Below are 15042 nucleotides of genomic sequence, written 5' to 3'. Positions count from 1 at the left end.
GAAGTTGTGATCTGTTGCTTCCTGCATGCCTTCCCCTCTGCATACAATCAGGTCCATGTAGGGTCAAGTCTGACTCTGAATAGTACAGTGATATGCAGGCAGCTCTGTTCTACCAGTACCATGTGCAGGTGGCTACTGTCCCAGACTGGCCAGCATCCATGCTTCCTTATCTTCCCTGTGCCAGAGATCAGCACTGCAATGAAGCAGTGCTCAGAGGGTAAATGGGAGCCTGATTCTGGGCTGGGAGGAAGGGGAGAGACAGGCCTGAGAGTGAACACAAGAGAGAAGTAAATGAACATCACCTTTAAACAGTCTGAAACGTAGACCTTGTAAGGAGTGTTTCATATTACAGCAAAGAGAACAAGGTGTAACAGTACAATATTTGTCTTGCTCCCATCTTGAGCTGAACAACTAATCAAAGAGCAAAGGCTGGCATAAAATGGCTCCTGCTCTCAATTTTTAGTGCTTCAGATGCAGTCTCTACTCCAGACAGGATTGTTCACTCCCTGCTCTGTTCTCAGACCCAGGCCTTCTAGCCTTGATTACAGGCTGTCTGAACACAGTCCACATGGCTTAAGTTACAATATTCAAGTGATTTAAGACTTGATTTTATTTTGCTTATGTCGTCATAAGTTGCTGGTGTTCCCCAACTTTTTCTGATTTCCATTATTTTAGGCTGCCCATTCTTCCCCTTGGCTGCAGAACAGCTGTGAACTTTACTCGAGAGCTGAACAGTGATGCAATCAAAATAATTTAACTGCTGCAGCACATGCTGCTACTTTTGGCTTTGCCTTCTCAAAGATCTGCATGCTCCTCTGGGGTGGTGGTCATGTCCTCTAGATGCTTCCTTGGCTCCACCAGTCAGACTCCCAGGTTCCTCTGTACCTTGTTACTGCATACTCATTACTATAACAACATTCCTGCATGGTTCTCCTCTTTAAGTGTGAGCCATAGGATACATGAATTCCAAGCTCCATACATGTTTTTTTCATTTTAGTTGATACATTTTTTTCAAACAGGCTACTCTTTACTTTAAAAGCCCTTCACAATCCAGCCTGCTGTACCTATCTCACCTGATACCTTATCACAAGATCAACTCCCACCGTGTTTGCTAATGATGTCAGCTTGGATCTGCCAGTTCTCTGTATCTTTGAGTGCTTCCATGCTTTTTCATGTCCCTCCCCTTACAAGCTCCCAGTTAAAATCCATAAAAGCATCGTCGTGTCTTCAAGACCCTCTTCACAGCTCACCTGAGCCATAATGGCTACAGAAAACTGCAACCTGATAATGGTAAAGATTGGTGTGGTCTGTGCTACTGACTCATTAAGCATTATAATTTTTGCTACCCATCACTCTTGCCTTCACCCCAGCAGAGTTGATTGTCTCATCTCCCAGTATGTCTTGTCTTTGATACTCCTAGCTCTTTGGCGCCGAGATTGTTAATTACTATATATGTTTGTACAGCACCTAGCACAATCCAGCCCAACCTGGTTGAGGACTCCAGGTGCTATCAGAATATAAATTTACTAATAAGCAATATATTACATCCGTGTGTATTGTGTCCCACAGTGTTCAGTTCAAATAGAGAGCTCAACTTTAAAATACAAAGCAAGTCATTAAGATGAAATCATAAACAAAACAGAAAACTAATGCTTGTGTACAGTGCTTCTAGGAAGTCTGGAGAAGCTGTAGCATAATGAAGAAAAAACATTATAGTGGTTTAGCAGGTAATGATTTGGGGTTTGTTTCACATGTAAGATGGCTCTGCTTCCTTATCAAGGGAAGCAAGACCATGTGAACTCTTGCCTTGAAGGATGCATGGGCCTGCTTGGCTCATGGGGATCTTTTTGTTTACATCTTGGGGATTCTGCAGAGTTAGGTGAGTAGTTTCCTTTGTGATCCAGTGGTTTTGCTGCTATTCATTGAATAATAAACATGCCAGTCTAATTATATGATTCTCTCTAAACTAACAAGTCTTTAAAGGTGCTTGACTTCAAATGCCTGCAACTTCTGTGTTGAGTTGAATGCAACTTCTTTTCTGTCCCGGGATGCATCATACTTCTGTTCTGTCAGAGGCCATAAAAAAAGGCTGCTAATTAGTTTGGTATTTTGTCTTCTAATGACAAGGCCCTAATCCCCATGAGAAGGGACTGAGTGAATGGATCTGTGGTGTTGTTCTGTCTGGAACGCTGTATGATGTACAAATCTGTTTAACAGATAATCAACTATAAAAGAATCTTCCATTGTTGTCCGCAATGTTGTAGCTGTGTTGGTCCCAGCATATTAGAGAGACAAGGTGGGTGAGATAATACTTTTATTGGACCAACTTCTGGTCATGAGAGAGAGCTTGATTCCCTTGTCTCTATAAGGAAATCAAAAGAAAAGAAAACATTGTTACATGGCAGGGTAGGTGCAGAAAGATGTTAATGAAGGTCAGGATTAAAATGACAAACTCAAAAAACTCAACACAAAGGCTCAAAGGCAAGAGAAATTTCATAACAAATCATCTAGAGTGATGAAAATATCTTAAGGAATGGTTAAAATAAACCAAACTGACTGAAAGAACAGCTAAAGGCTTGGGCTGTGAGTAAAGTTAGAGAGGCAGCATGGTCCAGTGGATATGGCCTAGTGTGGGATGCAGGCTATCTGAGTTCTCTTCCTGGTTTTGCAGCTGACCTTGCCTCAGGCAACCATCTTCATCTGTCTGTGTCTGGTTTCCTTCCCACTCTTTGTCTGCCTTGGGACTTAAAAAAGGGCTCAGTTTGGTATCTTGCCATTGAGGCCAATAGTAGAATGTACAACCTAGATGCAGAGTCTGTGTTTTCTCAGTAAAGGTGTTAGTGAGAGCCTTAAAACCACATTGGTTTATGAGACTCTGGTCTGAATTTTTTCATCTTGTAACCACACAAGTTTCCACATACGAGGGCACTCCAGAAAAATACCACAGCACTGAAATAAAAGGAGACGCTTCCCCACAATATCTGAAGCAGAACTGGAAAAACATGAATCTGTTTCAGTGTTCACGCAAGAACCCCACACACATGTGCACAGATACTTTGTTTGGAGACATGCTGAGAGGTGCAATTCTGCAGAGCAAAGGCAGTTAGGTGATTTGATTGTTTTTCTCTCTCAGTTTTCATGGTTCTGTAATTTTTTCACCTCATAAGTTGCGCCAAATATGGAGGCACATAAACTAACCTAAGGTCCAGTAAAACTATGGTCGGCCAGACTGTCTGTCCACCCCATGCCCATCATGGGTCTTCTATCAACTCTGTACATAGGAATCATTGCCTCTTTTTCCTCATCCTCATCCTGGTGTGAAATTGTGTGTACTGGTGGAAAGCTAAGTTGAAGTAGTCCCTGACTTTAGGTGCTGTGTTGGCATGTCTGCATTCTGATATCGTCTACTAGCTTTGAAAACGGCAACACGCTACTTTCTGTATTGCTACTGTGAAAACTGGTGATCATTCTCAAAGGCAGACTGGTCTCTCTCCAGTGTATAAACAGTTACAAGGCTCCAGCTCATATGCTGTTATAGAGCTAGGACCAATTAAAGAAAGAGAAGATGGTAGCTAGCTAAGGCACTTACAGGTTGTGTTTAGCCAAAGTGGGTAAAAGGGGAGTAGGAAGTCATCTGTACTTGTGAACCCATCCTGTAAAATTGTAAGGACAACAAACATAAATGAAGTCAAAGGAATTGTGTGAACTGAGTTTGTTTAGGACAGTGATTGTTCATCGCTAATTCCTCTGAGCTTACCATATCCTGCTTGCACATGAATGAAGCAAACATCAGTGAGACCAATGTTTTCCTTATTCTTTGCACTCATATGTTTGTCCTGTTTGTCTAAACAGCAGAATTACTCTTAACAAGAAATGTTGATCCAAAATCCAAAGGTGGATTGATTCTTTCCCCCCTAGAAAGCCTTTTGGTTCCAGCCAGAGACTTTTTAATCAATATCTTTCCTTTTGAAGCACTTTGCTGAATGCATTTCTCAGAATGAATAACCATTTAACTGCTGAATTCCAAGTAATGTTTCTGCTTAGCTTTTCTTGTCATGTAAAGATTAATAAGTGTTAGAAGATGTTTATGGTGTGGTTGCTATGGTAATAATATCTGACCAGAGTCCTTTTACACAAACTCTAAACCCACAAAGTTTTACAGTTTTTTAATAAATTGTTCCAATAACATCTAATGCCTCAGTCCCTCTTTTACAACAGCACTGCTCATCCATGTACTACTTGCTAGCTTCTTCGTCAGAGAACTAGCCCCCAATCGACACTTTTCTCACGTTTCTTAAGAAAAGTTGTAGGACTAGTTCTAAATATTAGTGGACAATATTCCCTCTCCTGTTCACTTACACATGCTTTGTCATTCTGTGAAACATCTGTTGGAGATCACCTAAGTAATTTAGCTGGTTAACGAGAGAACACATGCTTGAACTGACATGTGTCAAAAATATGCACAGCTGCATCTGCACTACAAACCATTTTCTTTATGCAAGGCGAGTCCACTGAGAGAATTTATAAGAGAATCTCGAGCCTACATCTATCTTAAACCTCTGCATGTATATAACCTCTTGTCAATTTAGCAGTTGCATTCCTAAGTGGGAAGATCCCTAAAAGCAAAAGGATAAACTGCTGGTCAGAATGGAGACCCGCACACCCAGATTCAAATGACTAAACAATATTCAATTAATAGTGAGCACAGAATGGGCCACTTTGCGGGGGAGGTGGGACTAGGGATGGGATGGGGGTTGTTCCTGACTAAAATTACGACAGCATGCTTATACAGGAGCCAGAGAAAATGCTCCTAGCTGAAGGCACAGGGACACAGCTGTGTTTTAGCTGGACTTCTGAATGTGGAATTACCTCTTTGTATCTTTCCAGATGTATTTAACCTCTTTGTGAAAAGTGAACAGGAACCTGTGTAGGTACTATGAAAAAAAAATAGACTACAAAAGTACATCCCAACTCTCTATGCCATTCATTTCTCTCCCAATGAGGTAATTTCTCTCTCAGAACCTCGGATAATATTTTAACATCCTGGTTTCTGTGATTTTTTTTAAGTACATTTTAAGATTTTGTACGAAAAGTCAATTTTTGACACAGAAAATAAACACAAGCACATAATTTCAATCATCAAAATATTTTCATTTGATAGAAACCAACTCAAATGGTGTTAAATAGAGAAGAAAGCAGTCAGGAAACAACAGCTCAGATAAAAACAACTTTAAAAACTATGATTCTCATTCTGCAGTGTGATCCATGTGGTATCGTAGCCTTACCAATCGATGTGCCTACTTGGATGTCCTGCAAAACACAGGCTGTACAATTTCACCAAATGATACCTGCATCTAGCCTAGTAACTGGTTGCACTGAAGGATAACTTAGAAAAAACCATTAACTTCAACATCAAAACTCCAAGTGATGGAGAATTTATCACATTCTTTGGCAACCTGTTCAGTGATTATTACCCTCTCTGTGGCTTCATTTGGGACTCTATTTGCATGATGGATCCACCCACACAGACTACATTGCAGGATCAAGGCCTAAATATATCCCTCTAATAGCAGGAGAAAGAAGGAGTTAAATCAGAGAAAAATAACATGAAAGCCAAAAATCTTAGGCATGATCAATAGGACATGTGGAAAATTGAAAATGTGAACGATTTCATATAATTATTTAAATATCAATAACAGATAAGGGGTGAAATCCAGGCCCCATTGAAGTCATAGAGTTTAAGGCCAGAAGGGCCCGCCAGATCTTCTAGTCTGACTCCGGTATATCACAGGCCACCAACACCTGCACACGAAACCTGACAACCAAAATCAGACCAAAGAATTACAAGCCCAGAGAAGACTAGATTATTAAGTGCCACAGATAAAGAAAGGGAAGGATTGAGTGAGGATTACCCAATTAATTCCAGCAAGTGATCCACAATCTGTACTACAAAGGAAAGTGGAAGAAAAGAATGTCACTAGCAATCTGACCTGGGGAGAAATTCCTTCCTGACCACACATAGGGCGCTCAGTTAGACCCTCAGCACATGAGAAAGAACCAGCCAGCCAAGTACCTGAGAGAGAAAAACTGGTTGGTGAAACCTCAGAGCCCTGGCCCCACATCCAGTGTCCCATCTCCAGCCATTGACTTCAATGGGGCCAGGCTTTTACTTGTGGCCTCCATTACCTTCGCATGTGAAGGCCTCAGACTAATTAAAAGTGAGCCTAAAATAAAAAAGAACAAAAAAACTGAACTCTGAAATGACCTTTATAAGGTGACTTGAGAGTCAAAGGAACAGAAGAGGACAATGTAGCCAGAGTCATTGCACATTGTTCCACCACTACACCCTGATTCGCCACTTCCACACGAGCAACTTTACACATGTGAATAGGCTCTCTGAGTTCAATGGGCTAACCTGCACATTTATGTCTTATCAGGGCCTTAACTGGTGTTTTTTTTTAATTTGGCTGCCATCTCAGTCAGAACCCTCATGTTAATTCCATCACAGTGGCTTGAATTTCAGCAAATAACAAGTGACGGGGATGAATGGCTGAGGCATTATTCTGATCAGTAACATTATGTGAAAAACACTGGGTGGCATTTTCACTGAGAAATATACTCCAGACACAGATTTTTTTAGATACACTGACTCAGAACACTCCCCTGCTACCTACCACCAGCAGGCTACAGAAAGCTAAAGAAAAGAATTTATCTGGCGCCATCTACTGTGCCAACAAAGCATTAAAGCAACCAGAGACCACATATAAGTCACACGGACGCAGCCAGCTACAACTATAGTTAGTGGTATAATTTAATTTTATTATTAATCAAAGTAAGACTTTTTTCATAAATACAGTCAGTTGGTTCATTTTAAAGTAATTAGGCTAAGATCACTAGTTTTATAATCTCACTAATGTCATCAGGGTGCATATGGCACATTATATTTTCTTCAAAAGCGTTAAATGACTCTTTAAAGTTTTGGCTCTCTGTCTTGTGCCTTATTTTCAAGGTGTGTGTTGTATGTTTACATCTATACATGCTGATTTTGTTTATTGTTACACACATCCCATAAAGTGTTGCCTCTTCAACATTCACATGCTTACTATATTATCCTGGTTTAGACCAAGGTCTTATCTGCAGCACACAGTTCAAGTAGGTGAGCTGTGCACAGAGAATCCACAGACATCTGAAGAGGATGTTTAGTGGTTCTGACAGTCTTTTGTTGTCTGTTTTCTAGTTAGCCTGCAGAAAAGACATAGCCAATAATTCAAATGAGATTTTCTTAGGAACTCCTATTTAGCTTGATTTAGGGGGGGGTCTCTCCCATAAGTCATTAGTCAGGAGCCTCACAACTAATCCCATCTATTGGGCTCAGGGGTGGGGTTGCGGATGAGGGGTTCAGGGTGTGGGAGGAGACTCTGGGCTGGGGCAGAGGATTGGGGTGCAGGGAGGATGAGGGCTTTGGGCTGGGGTTGCAGGCTCTGGGGTACAGGAGGGGGTTCTGGGTTTAGGGGGACTCATGGCTGCGGGTTGGGGTGCTATTAACGGCCTGGTTGGTGATGCTGACCAGAGCCACCAGGGTCCCTTTTCGACTGGGTGTTTCAGTCGAAAACCGGACACCTGGTCACCCTATGATGGATGAGGGCTCTGGCTGCATTAAAGGTAGTTGGCTTTTTGGACTGCGTGGGCTTGTCTTCCTTTAGATATCCCTGACATTATGCTGGTGTCAGACTTGTGGGCTGCTGATGAAATGAACCAATGCCAGCAAACAGAACCTGGGTATGCTGAGCAGCTGTTACAGCTACAACCAGGAAGAGCCACCTTGGAGCAGACTGGGTCACAGGCAGACAGTAAATAGAAGGAGGCAGAGACTGGAAGACTGAAAGAGGTGGACAAAGAAACTTCAGGGATCACCAACCAAGAGAGGCCCAGTGAACAATAGGAACAGGAGTGCATCCTGCTGGCACACCAGATGAGGCAGTGGGGAAGAGCAGAGGCCCTTGATGATGTACAAAGCACCTGAATTTGATGACAAGGTGAGTGAGGAAACATACCTGACTGTCTGAAATCACAAGGAAGCTGAACTGCTGGTTAGAGGGTGAGATGGGCATATTTGCCCACAAGTCTGACGGGGGAAGCCCCGTCCATTTTTATCAGTCGGGGTACAGGAGTATTCCAGTTAACCAGGCTAAGTGTGAGGCCTTGCTGTCTGCCTCAAGGCGGATAAGCAGACAGAGGTGGCTCGCTTTCTGTTCTAGGTACCAAGGAGAGAGACAGTGAGATGCTTTGTGTTAGCCCTGGAGAGCTGCATCTGGTGATGTGGGTGACTTATCCAAATGTTTTAGCAGAGAGTGCTGGAGCAGCTTCTGCATGGGCTGGACTATTCATATCTGAGAGTGTGGTGACACTGAGGGGACCCAAATCCTTGAAGGAGGCCTGGATATAGAGGCCCTATATTGGGCATACAGATGATAAGACAGTCAAACTGTCTGGTGAGTGAGGACTGGTTGTGAGCCTGGAACCTGTGGAAGAAACCAGAGGAATACTGGCACAGCAATGCAAGTGTATGAACCTGAGGTCTGCAAATGCAGGTGTAGTCCCAGGCTGGCCACTAGATTCCCAGCAGATTGGGAAGCCCAAACTCAGAGAACTGGAAGGCAAGAAGGAAGGTGGAAAGAAAATCTCAGGGGAAAAAAGATGTTCAGGAGACCTGGCAGTTTGCTTGAAGAGACAATATTAAAGGCACAATAGCAAACTATCCTGAAGCAAATAGGAAGAATAGTAAGAGCCCGTTATGGCTTCATCAGAAGCTCTTTAATGAAATTCAAAAAGGAATCTTACAAAATCATAGAATTTAAGTCAAATATTAGGAAAATCTTTCTAAGTATAAGGATAGTTAAGTACTGGGATGGGTTGCCAAAGGAGGTTTATAGAATCCTCATTATTAGAAGTTTCTAAGAACAGATTAGATAAACACCTGCCAAGGACAGTCTAGATATACTTGGTCCTGCCTCAGAGTGGGTGGATGGATGGACTAGATGATCTCTCAAGGTCCCTTCCAGCACTACATTTCTATGATTCACACAGTGTGGTGGTGTGCCTGTTGGGGTGGAGCACGACGGTGGTATCCAGAACCCGACTACAGGGTCAGTTGTAACTACAGGGCTGGATCAGTTCCCAGGAGAGCAGCGGAGATGAGTATCTGGGAGTTTGGACCATTTTGCTTGGAAATGCTCCCCAAAAATGGAGAAGGAAACTCAAGAAGGGAGGTACTCTGAACAAGCCATAGGGAGACTAAGCAGAGCCAGGAATAAGGGGCAATACTCAGTCGGAGACCTGGAATAGTCTCAATGGATGGGCTGTGTTTTCCCTGACTCTAGTGGCCCCCTGTATGTAGGGATGCTGCATTGCATGTGGCCAAAACACAAGGATGTCCCACCTACTGCAGGGATTCATGGGGACTTGCCTCCTATACTTGATGTCTGTATGGGGGTTTGCTGAGACAGCTTCTCCACTGGTTAGTCTAACAGAGAAGAGCTCTGCATTCAGTTGGGTAGCCAAGCGCAGCCAGGCAGTCCAGGAGATGAAGAATGCTTTGACCTCTGCATCAGTGTGGCATACTCCCTGCCAGGATGACCAGTTGTGTTGGATAGTGATACCAGCAAGACTGGAATAGGAGGGGTGCTTTCCAAATGCAGAGTGGACTATATCCTAATATAATCAAAACCCTCAAGACACTGGAATGGAACTACCCTTGATCCACAGGGAGCTCTTGGCAGTTATCGGAGCTCTTGAGCGATTCCACTTGCACCTATACATACTAACCGTGCTTCCCTGGTAGGTGCTGAGCTTCAGGCAACCTGAAGGACAAATTGCCGTTTCCCCAGCCAATGTGCCAACGGTGTCATTTCAAAGCATAGCATTGACTCAGGGCCCGGCATGGGAATGTGGATATCCCATTTCACCATTCATGCTAGGAAGTCAAATGGCAGCACTCGCTCCACCAGAAGCAGAAGGAAGAGATCCAGGAGGTTGCAGTTCTCAGAAAGAAGCTGAGGAGCTACTTGGGGGTGAACAGCAGAACATCTGGCACAGATGCAAGCTGAGGATGAGGACATAGCACCCCTTTTACATTGGAAACAGGCAGGGCAGAGCCTTCGTGAGAGGAGACAGCATCGTGTACTGCACTGGATTAGTGAAGGCTTTCTGGACTCTGTGGAACCTCTTAGAGCTGCAGGAGGGTGTATTCTACAGAAAGTGGTCCACCCCACTGTGGGATTAAATGGAACAGCATTGTCAGCTGATTGTACCAAAGACTCCACCACCAGAGGTTCTGAAGTTGACGTGATTTGCTGACAGCAGGTCCCTTTGGATTACAAAGACCCCTACGGTCAGAGACAGCAGAGATTCTACTGGGCCCGATGCTAGAGAGATGTGGCTAGTTGGGGTTGGAGTTGTGATGAATGCATGGCACAAAGGGGACCCTCTTGGAAGTCCAGAGCACCAATGCACCAGTACAATGTAGGGGCCACTGACAGGCTGATACCCCCTGCATGAGACTGAAAGGGGAAATCAACTAATCCTAATTGCCCCAGACAACTTCTCCAAGTTGCTGAGGCTCAGATGAATGACTTATTCTCATGATTTGGTTTCCCTCCAGAGCTGCAGTGACCAATTAAGATTCAAATTTTACAGAAGATCCACTGACTACTGTGGAGTAGGGCCAGCTTCAGGCATCAGTGCAGAAAGCTGGTGCTTGGGGCAGACAACGGGATAGGGCGGATTGTCCAGATCTTTGGCAGCAATTCGGCAGCGGGTCTCTCGGTCGCTCTTGGAGGGAAGGACCCGCCGCTGAATTGCCGCCAAGGAATGGAGCGGCCCAGCTTTTTTTTTCCCTCTTCGCTGCTTGGGGAAGCAAAAAATGCCTGAGCTGGCCCTGCTGTGGAGCCAGGAAACACAGGATAGAATTGCATCCTTAAAGAGAAGAGATGGGGGAGCAGCATAACTGCACTCTGGTGGCACAGCTGTTTTGTAGAGCAAAAGAAATAGGACTGAGAAATATTACCCCTCCCCCCCTTTTTTTTTTTAACAGATGGCCTACTGGGCAGCTGTGTATCAAACCAGTTGAGTGTATTCTTGATACCATCATGTTTGGAAAGGAGCTAAGGATACTTCCTAGGGAGAACAAGACAGGATTAGAACCCAAGTATATTCAACAGCTGGAGGACTGAATGGGCCTGATTCATTGTTTTGACTCCAGGAGATGTCAAAGTACTAGAAATGGCAGTAAGATGTATGGATAAGGGATATACACCTTACCCCTGGGGACAAGGTATGTGTATACTCTCCACAGAGAAAGAGGCATAGGTGTCCAAAGTTAACCAGTGCCTGGGAAAGCCCTTGCACTGTCTTAGACAGATTGTCAGATATGGTGAATTGGGTGTAGAAGAGTGATTTTTACACCAGGACCTGCCAGCACTATGTTGACCCAACAAGGATCATGAGATCTTCAATGGGTCCCCAAAAGAAGACAACACTAAGGAAGAGGGGACTAGTCCTATCCAAAGTCATCAGGTCTCTGCGGTACCCAACATCGTCCCTGATATCATATTGCCAATTCTCTCAATAAGTGGACACCCTGTCCCTCAGGCCAACCCCTAGGGATTTACAGGCCACCCAAGGCTTGATCGTGTTGTGTGGATACTTATGGTCCCGCCTATCCACAGAGATGGAACTAATGCTTCTGTTGTGGGAGGGCAGCACACCAAACTCACAGGTGAATATGTGTGAGGGGACAGTGTAACAGGTTTCCTCTCTGCCATCCTCTGTGTGTGATTTGAGAGAGAAACATAGAAATGAAGGAGCCTTGAGAAGTCAGCAAGTCCAGCCCTCTCTGCTGAGTCAGGTTTTTGTTCAACCAGTTCTTAAAACCTCCAGTGACAGGGATTCCACAACCTTCCTTGGAATCCTGTTCCAGAGGATTGTAAAAGCAGCAAAGAATCCTGTGGCACCTTATAGACTAACAGACATTTTGGAGCATGAGCTTTCGTGGGTGAATACCCACTTTTTCAGATGCATGTGGTGGAAATTTCCAGGGGCAGGTATATATATGTTAGCAAGCAAGCTAGAGATAACGAGGTCAGTTCAATCAGGGAGGATGAGGCCCTGTTCTAGCAGTTGAGGTGTGAAAACCAAGAGAGGAGAAACTGGTTCTGTAGTTGGCAAGCCATTCACAGTCTTTGTTCAATCCTGAGCTGATGGTGTCAAATTTGCAGATGAACTGAAGCTCAGCAGTTTCTCTTTGAAGTCTGGTCCTGAAGTTTTTTTGCTGCAGGATGGCCACCTTAAGGTCTGCAATAGTGTGGCCAGGGAGGTTGAAGTGCTGTCCTACAGGTTTTTGTATATTGCCATTCCTAATGTCTGATTTGTGTCCATTTATCCTTTTCCGTAGAGATTGTCCAGTTTGGCCGATGTACATACATCATACATACATGTACTGCTATGTACATCGGCCAAACTGGACAATCTCTACAGAAAAGGATAAATGGACACAAATCAGACATTAGGAATGGCAATATACAAAAACCTGTAGGACAGCACTTCAACCTCCCTGGCCACACTATTGCAGACCTTAAGGTGGCCATCCTGCAGCAAAAAAACTTCAGGACCAGACTTCAAAGAGAAACTGCTGAGCTTCAGTTCATCTGCAAATTTGACACCATCAGCTCAGGATTGAACAAAGACTGTGAATGGCTTGCCAACTACAGAACCAGTTTCTCCTCTCTTGGTTTTCACACCTCAACTGCTAGAACAGGGCCTCATCCTCCCTGATTGAACTGACCTCGTTATCTCTAGCTTGCTTGCTAGCATATATATACCTGCCCCTGGAAATTTCCACCACATGCATCTGAAGAAGTGGGTATTCACCCACGAAAGCTCATGCTCCAAAATGTCTGTTAGTCTATAAGGTGCCACAGGATTCTTTGCTGCTTTTACAGATCCAGACTAACACGGCTACCCCTCTGATACCAGAGGATTGTGTTTTCTAGTATCTAACTAAATCTCCCTTGTTGCTGATTAAGCCAATTACTTCTTGCCCTACATTAAATGGACATAGAGAATAATTGCTGTTCTCTTTCTAACAGACCTCAATATTTGAAGACTTAACAGGTGTCCCTCAGACTTCTTTCTTTTCTCAAGAATAAACATGCCCATTTTTTTGAACCTTGTCTCATAGGTCATGTTTCTAAATCTTTTATCATTTTTGTTGTTCTCCTCTGGACTTTTTCCCATTTGTCCACATCTTTCCTAAAGTGTTAGATACCATACTCTAGCTGAGGCCTTACCTATGGCTAGCACAGCAGGACAATTATCTCCTGCAGGTTATATACAACACTCCTGCTAATACCACCGAGAATGATATTAGTCTTTTTTGCAACTGCATCAAGTTGTTGACTCATATTCAGCTTGTGAGCCACTAAAACCCTCAGATCCTTTTCAGCAATATTATCTCTTAGGCAGTTATTCCCCATTTTGTAGTTGGGCATTTGATTTTTTTCGTTCCTAAATGTAGTACTTTGCACTTTTCTTTATCAAATTTCATCTTCTTGATTTTCACGCCAATTCTTTAGTTTGTCAAGGTCCTTTTGAATTCCAATCCTGTTCTCCAAAGTGCTTACAACCTCCTCCCAGCTTGGTGTTACAAGCATACTCGCCACTCCATTATCCAAGTTATTAATGAAAATATTGAATAATATCTGATCCAGAACAGACCCCCGAAGGAACTTAATAGATATGCCCACCAGGGAACCATTGATAACTACTCTTTTGAGCATGGTCTTTCAACCAGCTGTGCACCCACCTTACAAAACTATGATCTAGATGAAGTAGTTTGTTTATGAGACTGTCATGTGGGACTGCATCAAAAGCCTTACTAAAATCAAGATCTGTCATGTCTACTGACTCCCCGCGTACCGTAGGCCAGAAATCCTGTCAAAGAAGGAAATCAGGTTGGTTTGGCATGATATGTTCTTGACAAACACATGCTGGCTCTTCCTTTTAGTCCTATTATCCTCTAGTAATGCATATTGGAAAACATAATCCTAACTATACATATAAAATGATGAGGTCTAAATTAGCTTTTACCACTCAAGAAAGGAATCTTGGAGTCCATGAGTTCTCGAAGATCATCATTAATGATTCAGAGCTTGCTTCAGCTAGTTCTTTAAATACCATAGGATAAATTCCATTAGGCCCTGCAGACTTGAATACATCTACTTATCTAAATATTCTTTAATCTCTTCCTTTGTTATTTTGGCTTGAATTCCTCCCCCTTATTGTTAATATTATTTGTGTTGAGTATCATGTCAAGACTGAAACAAAATAGGTATTAAACCCTTCAGTTGTCTTGATGTCATCAGTTATTAGCTCTTCTTCTCCACTAAGTAGAGGACCTAGTTTTCTCTGGCTTTTTCTTGTGCCTAATGTACTTGAAATATCTTCTTCTTGCCTTTTACGTCCCTCACTAACTCATTTTGTGCTTTAGCCTCTCTGAGTTCGTCCCTATATACTTGTGCTATTTGTACTCCTCCTTAGCAATTTGTCCATGTTTCCACTTTTTGTAGGATTCCTTTTGATTTTCTAGTCATTAAAATGCTCCTGATGGAGCCATATTGGCCCTTTACTATTCTTCCTTTCTTCGCATCAGAATAGTTGGCAGTTGTACTTTTTATATTGTCTCCTTAAGAAACTGCCAGTTCTCCTGAACTCCTGTATCTCTTAGATAAAGTCCCATGGGAAGACAATCTATCAGTTCTCTGAGTTTCAGGAATTGTTTTTTAAGTCTGTTGTTCTTATTCTCCTTCCTTTCTTTGGATTCATGAAATCTATTATTTCATGATCACTTTCACCCAAATTGCCTTCCAGTTTCACATTTGCCTTTGATTCTGACCAACAGGAGAGAATTAAGTCTAAAATGGCTGTCCCTCTGGTTACTTCCTCCACTTCCTGAAACAAAATGTTGCCCCTAATACATTCCAAGAA

Source organism: Gopherus evgoodei, chromosome 3 (assembly GCF_007399415.2).
Source record: "Gopherus evgoodei ecotype Sinaloan lineage chromosome 3, rGopEvg1_v1.p, whole genome shotgun sequence".
Classification (NCBI taxonomy): Eukaryota; Metazoa; Chordata; order Testudines; family Testudinidae; genus Gopherus; species Gopherus evgoodei.
This window is presented reverse-complemented; position numbering follows the sequence as displayed.